This window comes from Berghia stephanieae, chromosome 1, assembly GCF_034508935.2.
Source record: "Berghia stephanieae isolate SIO BIC M18660-M18661 chromosome 1, UCSD_Bste_1.3, whole genome shotgun sequence".
In the NCBI taxonomy this organism is placed as follows: Eukaryota; Metazoa; Mollusca; class Gastropoda; order Nudibranchia; family Aeolidiidae; genus Berghia; species Berghia stephanieae.
In genome coordinates this window covers 66404489-66411988 of record NC_088360.1, presented here as the reverse complement: position 1 = coordinate 66411988, position 7500 = coordinate 66404489, and positions in this window count along the sequence as shown.

The window sequence follows — 7500 nt, the reverse complement described above, 5'->3', positions numbered from 1 at the left end:
GGGCGTGATTTTTAAATTTTTTCTTCTTCTTCTTAAAAAAAAAGGGTTTTTTTGTTGTGTATGTGTGTGTGTGTGTGTGTGTGTGGGGGGGGGGGGGTTGCCTTAATTACATTTTTTCTATCTATGATAGTGGTTTAACACTCAACAACTATTTGTTTTAAATGACTAGTATGAAAGCTGTCAAAAATATTATATTAGTCATAGTAATATAAGCAGCCCAAAAACATCTCTTAAGAAGCAGTTTTTTAAAAATATTATAATCTTGATAATTCAGTGAGGGCCATCAATATTGGCTTGAATTTAGCCAACATTTTTCATTTATTTGAACAATGTCGATACATGTCCTTTAACTTCAGAAAATTTTGTTATAAGTTGTACCGTCTTGAGAAGACGAGCTGTATAACAGAATTGTAGATTTAATTCACGGAGAATTCAATGCGTTAGTGGCAGTGAACGAGGTAATGGTATAGACGGTATGGAATTTGGCGGCTTTACAACACGCAAATTAATTCCAAAGCCGAAAGCACAACGTTGCATTTAATCTAATCTACATATACGATGTCAAATTATTAAAGATTAATAAAGGACACTAATACCAAGTCCTCAATATTTTCAGTACTTCATTCGTTAGCTAATACTATTAAGTATTTGGTATCCACTTTTGCCCTGACGAGAAGTTAGAATGTCAACGGGCTGGGCTTTAAAATGTCTACGGGTTGAAACTGGGTGAAATAGGATGATACAGAACATAAAAGCCCAGTTCGGCCTAAGAACAATAATTTGCCTATGTTCTTAATCTCAGAACAAGGGGTAATGTTGTCAGGGGTGTTGGGGTTGTTGTTTTGATCTGGGTAGGGGTCTAATAAGGCTGATAAAGGTACGATTACCGGCCAAAAACAAATTCCTAACTTTAGTTTTAAATTAAAAAATAAAAAGACGGAAATATATACATAAAAAGCTTGATATATTTTAAACAATGGTTACAAGAAAAATAAATCCACGATTTGTATCAATAATTCTGTACTCAAAAAACTTTGTATGCAAATTTTGTATTCCAGATGTGTAATTTGGCTTATCACCATTCAATGTGGTATTTCAATAGATATTTTTACAACTAACGTGTGTCTATGTACGCAGTGATACAGACCTGCCAAGCATTCGACTTATTGTGTTATAGTGGAAAAAAAGAATACCATTTCGAAAGGGTTTGTGCTGCATTGTAGGTTAACAAAGCATCCACAAACACGCAGGTCTGACATCCGAACCCACTTATGGGCCTAGTTTAACATTGTTGTATAATGCGTCATTTTTTTTGAGATTTCCATTACAGCAATGAGCCCATAAGGAAATGGTTATCAGACCTGAAATTAAGTAACGTCGATCCACATCAATTTTAAAACCATCATCATCATTACCACAAGCACTTTTACAACATAATCATTACCATCCGAATCGCTACCACCATCATTTGCACAATATCATAAATATCAACACCACAATCAATATCACTACAATAGCATTATACCTACCATTAGATCAGTGACACCACCACTACCATCATTTCATCATCGTCGAAACAAGAACAACATCACTGCAATTTCTACCATTGTCACAAATACTAACGAGAGTTTTTCTATAGCGCAATATCCGCTCGAAGTCTCAAAGCGCTTTACAGGGTGTCACAGGCCAACAGCAACACTTAACATCCTACATGGTGTCTGTTAGGCGATATTACATTTTTTCAGACAGAACAACGCAGTTAACGGCCTGGTACTTATTTTAAACCTGAGTACGGTAAAAGTGGACTCAACTATAAGCCGAGTGAGGCTCGAACCCAGGATTTTCCAATCCGATCCGAAAGCGAGTGTCATACCACCACAAGGGCACATAGTGGGACATTCTTCTTCCTTATTTCACACTTTTCTTTGTTTCCTCTGTCGGGTTGTCACTGCTCCTTCTCTGTCTATTCCTCTCTTTCATGATCTTCTTCTTCTTCTTCTTCTTCTTCTTCTTCTTCTTCTTCTTCTTCTTCTTCTTCTTTCTTCTTCTTCTTCTTCTTCTTCTTCTCTCTCTCTCTACCTCCATGATTCCCACCACCACCACCGCCTCAATATCTCGATTCATTACCATAGCAAGCTCACGACGAAAACTTTTTAGGTCTTCCGAATGTATTTTAATTCTTCGGTGGTTGGCAACTCTAAGTCGTACAGGCGGCCAGGAAGTGTATGTTTTTTTTTAAGGGGGTTATAATTTATGATGTTGCAGTCGCGGGGTGCGGTGTAATCTGTGTCGTTGTCCCCTTTTGTTATTTTTTTCTTTTCTTTTCCTTTTTTAAAAACAATAATGGATCAGAGAAGGTGACACCATATCCCAGATGAAACGCGTTTGAGACCACTCAGACATAGAGAAAGATAGATAGATAGATAAATAGATAGATAGAGAGAGAGAGAGAGGAGAGAGGAGAGGAGAGAGAGAGAGAGAGAGAGAGAGAGCGAGTGTGTGTGTGTGTGTGTGTGTGTGTGTGTGAGTGTGTGTGTGTAAAATATGTATATAAGTGGTAGAGAAAATGAAAGAGGAAGACTGAATTGAATGAGATAGATAGATAGATAGATAGATAGAGATATGCATGACACTCGCTTTTGGATCGGAAGGTCCTGAGTTCGACCCTCGCTCGGTGCATAGCTGAGATAGATAGATAGATAGATAGAGATATGCATGACACTCGCTTTTGGATCGGAAGGTCCTGAGTTCGACCCTCGCTCGGTGCAAAGCTGAGTCCTTGGAAAAGGCTCTTTACTCACTTCTCATCGTACTCAGGTGTAAAATGAGTTGACGGCGTTGTCAGAAAAAAAATATAATATCGCCTAAGAGGCGTCATGTTTCGTTCTATATGTTGTTGCTGTTGGTCAGGGACCCCTTGTAAAGCGCTTTGAGCACATTGAGTAGCTATTGCGCTATACAAAAGCTCATTTTTTTAAACATAGAAAGAAAGAAAAGAGAGAGAGAGAGAGAGAGAGAGAGAGAGAGAGAGAGAGAGAGAGCGGGGGGGGGGAAGAGAGAGAAGACGACGACGACTAAATAGAGGAATAGACTTAAAAGGAGCGAGAGACAACCCGACATAGGGAACATTAGAGATTTATGGGGGGAAATATGAGAAGAAAGATAGAGAGAGGAAGAAGAATGAGAGACAAGGAGAAAAGAAATGTGACAGAAGTCAAGAAAGAAAGAGGGAGGGAGGGGGGGAGAGAATAAAATTGAGAGATAGATAAAGAGAGAGAAGGGTTTTTAAGAAAACAAAAGAGGAAGAAATTAGAATAGATAGATAGATAGATAGAGTGTGTGTGTGTGAGAGAGAGACAGAGAGAGAGAGAGAGAGAGAGAGAGGAGAGAGAGAGAGAAGAGAGAGAGAGAAGAGAGTATGTTAGAGAAAGAGAAATACAGAGGGAAAGAAAGACAGACAGAGCGAGAGAGAGAGAGAGAGAGAGAGGGAGAGAAGGGGAGAGAGAGAGAGAGAGAGAGAGAGAGAGAGAGAGAGAGAGAGAGAGAAAGAGAGTAATATGCTTTTTTTCTACGCATACTCATAACGATGCTTACGTTTCAACAGTCGTTAAAAAAATGAAGACGTGAAGGACTGAACACTCCGATTTTGTAATTCCACTTAATTACATGGATAACATGGGCGCACACAAAAAGCCACGGAAGCAGTGACATATATAGGTCACTGTAATAACAATGCGATTTATGGGAGGGCAATAACCTTGAATTTAATACATATAAAAATACTGTGACAAATGTGAACATTCGCCTCAAAACGGTATTAAGTCGGGTTTGTTAAGATGTTGAAAATTTATTTTATAGCCAGAAATATTAGATTTGTTTTGAGTTTATATGATTTATTGAGGAGAATGGCGACCATATTTTATGTTGCGAATGCCAACAATTTATATTTTTGACCAGTTTAACATTAAATTCGGCTTTTAAGCATGTGGTTCGTTCTGACATAATACCGTTTTGAGACGATGGGTTACAAAAATAAAAAAACGGCCTTTCCGTCAATTGCCTTGTGCGTATTGCACGCCTACCTCATTTGCATAAGCACTGAAGGTCGGCTAGACACATTTTAAGAATACGACCTGAAGGACGAATAGATACTCCATTATTATTTTTTTTTCCAGACCTAAATTTTCTGTGAGATTGTTATGCTATTGTAATCTGAGTATTCATTAGTTATTCTCCTTGCAGCTCTTTTTTGTACCATTTCGATCTTTTGATATGAATTTTGGTGCAGGGATCCTACTATGCTTGTATATTCGAGGATGGGCATTTCTATAGGTTCGATGTGGCTGAATGGCTAAGCTGTGGTCTGGTGGCTTGCCTTGTCACAAACAGCGAGCCATGTAAGCGTGATGTGTGATAGTTATTGTGGAGAATTTTGTTCCCGACGATCTGTCCTTTGGTAGGGCACTGTACACAAACATGTATGAATGAATACCTGACTATGGGCAGTTTCGGATAATGTAAGAGTAGTTGTTTAAATGGGACGCGTAAAGGCGACTGTTCCTGTCTGAAATATTTTTAAAAATGGTTCCATAATGTCTGGTAGGGGAATAAATAAAACAGTGAGCATGGTAAATCTGTGGAAAAGCGCTCTCCAAGTGTTCATATCTTTCGTTATTTTTATATGACTGCAATTGAAATCACCTTAAACGACAATTAGAAGTCTGATGGTGAGCGATCGATTTGAAAGTCCACAATTTTTACATATGATAATGAAAATTATATTGTTTATCTCACGGGGAAAATGTGCCTATAAAAGAGATCCAATCACAGGACTGTTACAGCACGAGGCAACAACAACAGTCCAAAATAGTATAGGATTCTTTCATATTTCGTTGATCATAAACGTTTTATTTTTACCGAGTAAAAAAACAATACGATACAAGAAGAAAACAGATTTGAAATAAATCTTTTTAATTGCCAGTCAGCTGTCTTTCAAACCTTATTTTAAACCAATAAAATGACCGAAAATAGTCTTCAATCGTTGAAAAATGTTCATTTCACCCCTCCCATTGCAAAATCCTATCGTTTCTTATTAAATCCGTAATAGTTGAATAATGAATTAAACGTAAACATCTTATTCAAAGAATGCAGAATTTTTAGGACATTTTATTGGTGTGAAAGACAGCTGAATGGCAATTAAAAATAAACTTTTGGCGCTCATGAAAACAAAGTATATTTTTTTTGTTTTGTTTTTGTTTTTGCAAATTATCATTCAGGCAGATGGAGAAAAATATAAAATTATGGCGAATCGAAATGTCTAATATATCTTACATGAATGGGTGGAATGAACTTATTCTTTCATTTCTTCGTATTATTAAACTCGTTATATTTTTTTTATCGTGCAATAACACATACTCGCAAGCTTATAGTGTTATTAGGCACGGGAAAATAACTCGTTTAATAAATACCCGCCTCCACCCCCCCAATATATATATATATATATATATATATATATATATATATATATATATATATATATATATATAATGTAAATTTTCACTCACATTTTTTTGCCGAGACGACTCGTTTCTGTGTTCCTTACACTTCCTCAGTCGGCATAATCCATTTGCAATGTCCGTAGAAAACTCCAAACTAAAGTTGTTTCGCTGTGTAGTGGTGATTAGTTTTGATGTGTATTGTGATGTGCTCTCATGTTTATATTATGAGTGTGTGTGTGTGTGTGTGTGTATGTGTGTGTGTGCGTGTAGGTGTGTTGTGTGTTGTGTGTACATGTGTGTGTGATATTGTAGTGGAATGTGGTTGCGGCGGGGGGGGGGGGGGGAGGGAAGAGGGGGAGGAGGGGTATAATGGGGTCGGGAGGGGGGAGAAGGGGGGGGGGGGGGGGAAAGGGGGGGGGGGAGGGTTATTTGGCCTTTTGCGTTTTGAGCTTGAATTTGTTAGAGTGTCTGCACATTGTCATCAGTTCAGATCTTTTGTTTAAGGTGCTATTGTTTCTGTGGTTGTGTAGTAAAACCTCCAGTTTCTCTGTCAGGCATAAATTGCATTTTCTAGCACCGCATCTGTAGGGGCTGCTTTGCTTGACGACCTCCCAGGTTAATGTTGGTGTTTTTGTGTGTGTTTATTTGTTCCCAATAATGCATTGCTAATTTGGTGCACCAAATGTGTATTTGTATCCACCTAGCTGTCAAAAAAGTGAACTGTAAAGAATATGAACCTCGAACTCTGAGAGCTATATTTTCAGTTAACTGTCAGTGTCAATTTTCATGAACAAAGCAGAGTATTAGATTGTTTGAATTGAAGTGAAGAGGTTCGCCTAGATAATGGAAAATTGAATTCAATTGTGTAACAAATCGAAATGAAAGTGGTATAAAAGATATATATATATATATATATATATATATATATATATATATATATATATATATGTATATATATATATATATATATATATATATATATATATATATATATATATATATATATATATATATTTGTCTATTCATATTGTTTTTATCATAGTCTTTTACCATCTGGGAGAAGGTTTTGTCAGATTAAATGTAGAACTAACAAGTATAAATCAACGTTCGTTCCATCAGCAATAAAAATTTTGAATATTTCATATGGTACAGAAAAACCAAGGATTGATTCGTTGACTGATTAACTGATTAATTTATTTAATGTAAAATTAACTGACCAATTGATAATGATGATATTTTTTGGTGTCGAATTGCCACAATCGTAACAAATTGAAAACGAAATGAATATGTTTATGTTGTGTATATCGCACGTGTGAAAGAAAGAGAGAGAGAGAGAGAGAGAGAGAGAGAGAGAGAGAGAGAGAGAGAGAGAGAGAGAGAGAGAGAGAGGAGAGAGAAAATAAGTAGGAGTGAAATATCTGTTCAATCTTAGTTATCGTTTAACATTATAACAAGTGTAACTAAATGACAAATTGCCATATTTATGGACAATAAAGATCTATTATTATTATTATTATTATTATTAATACCACGTTATCTTCAAAATTCCAATTGATATGAGTTTAAACTCGCATTAATTGAAATTTTGAAGATAAATTGTGATAGAAAAACAATATGAATAGACACTCATTGAATATCCACTATTTATCCCATACCACTTTGTGAGACAAAGATAAAAATAGGTGTTGAATAAATAGCGTATTTCACTAGTCAAATAACATCAACAAATTATATTCATACGCTGACATTTTTGACATTTTGCGTAGGATACAAGGACCAAAATCAAGGTTCCCAAAATTCTAATATTAGAAATTTCAGTTTCCTATTTTCGAAGATGGTTGTGCGCATTGACGGACAATAAAGTACTGCCTTGCATTCTCTCTTTTCCACCTCAATGTTGTTAAATATAACTTCATTCTTAAAGATAATTATTATCAGTATTGAGCTGTTAAAATTACAATGAATCGTAGATAAATATGGGTCAGGCTTGATGGTGTAATGT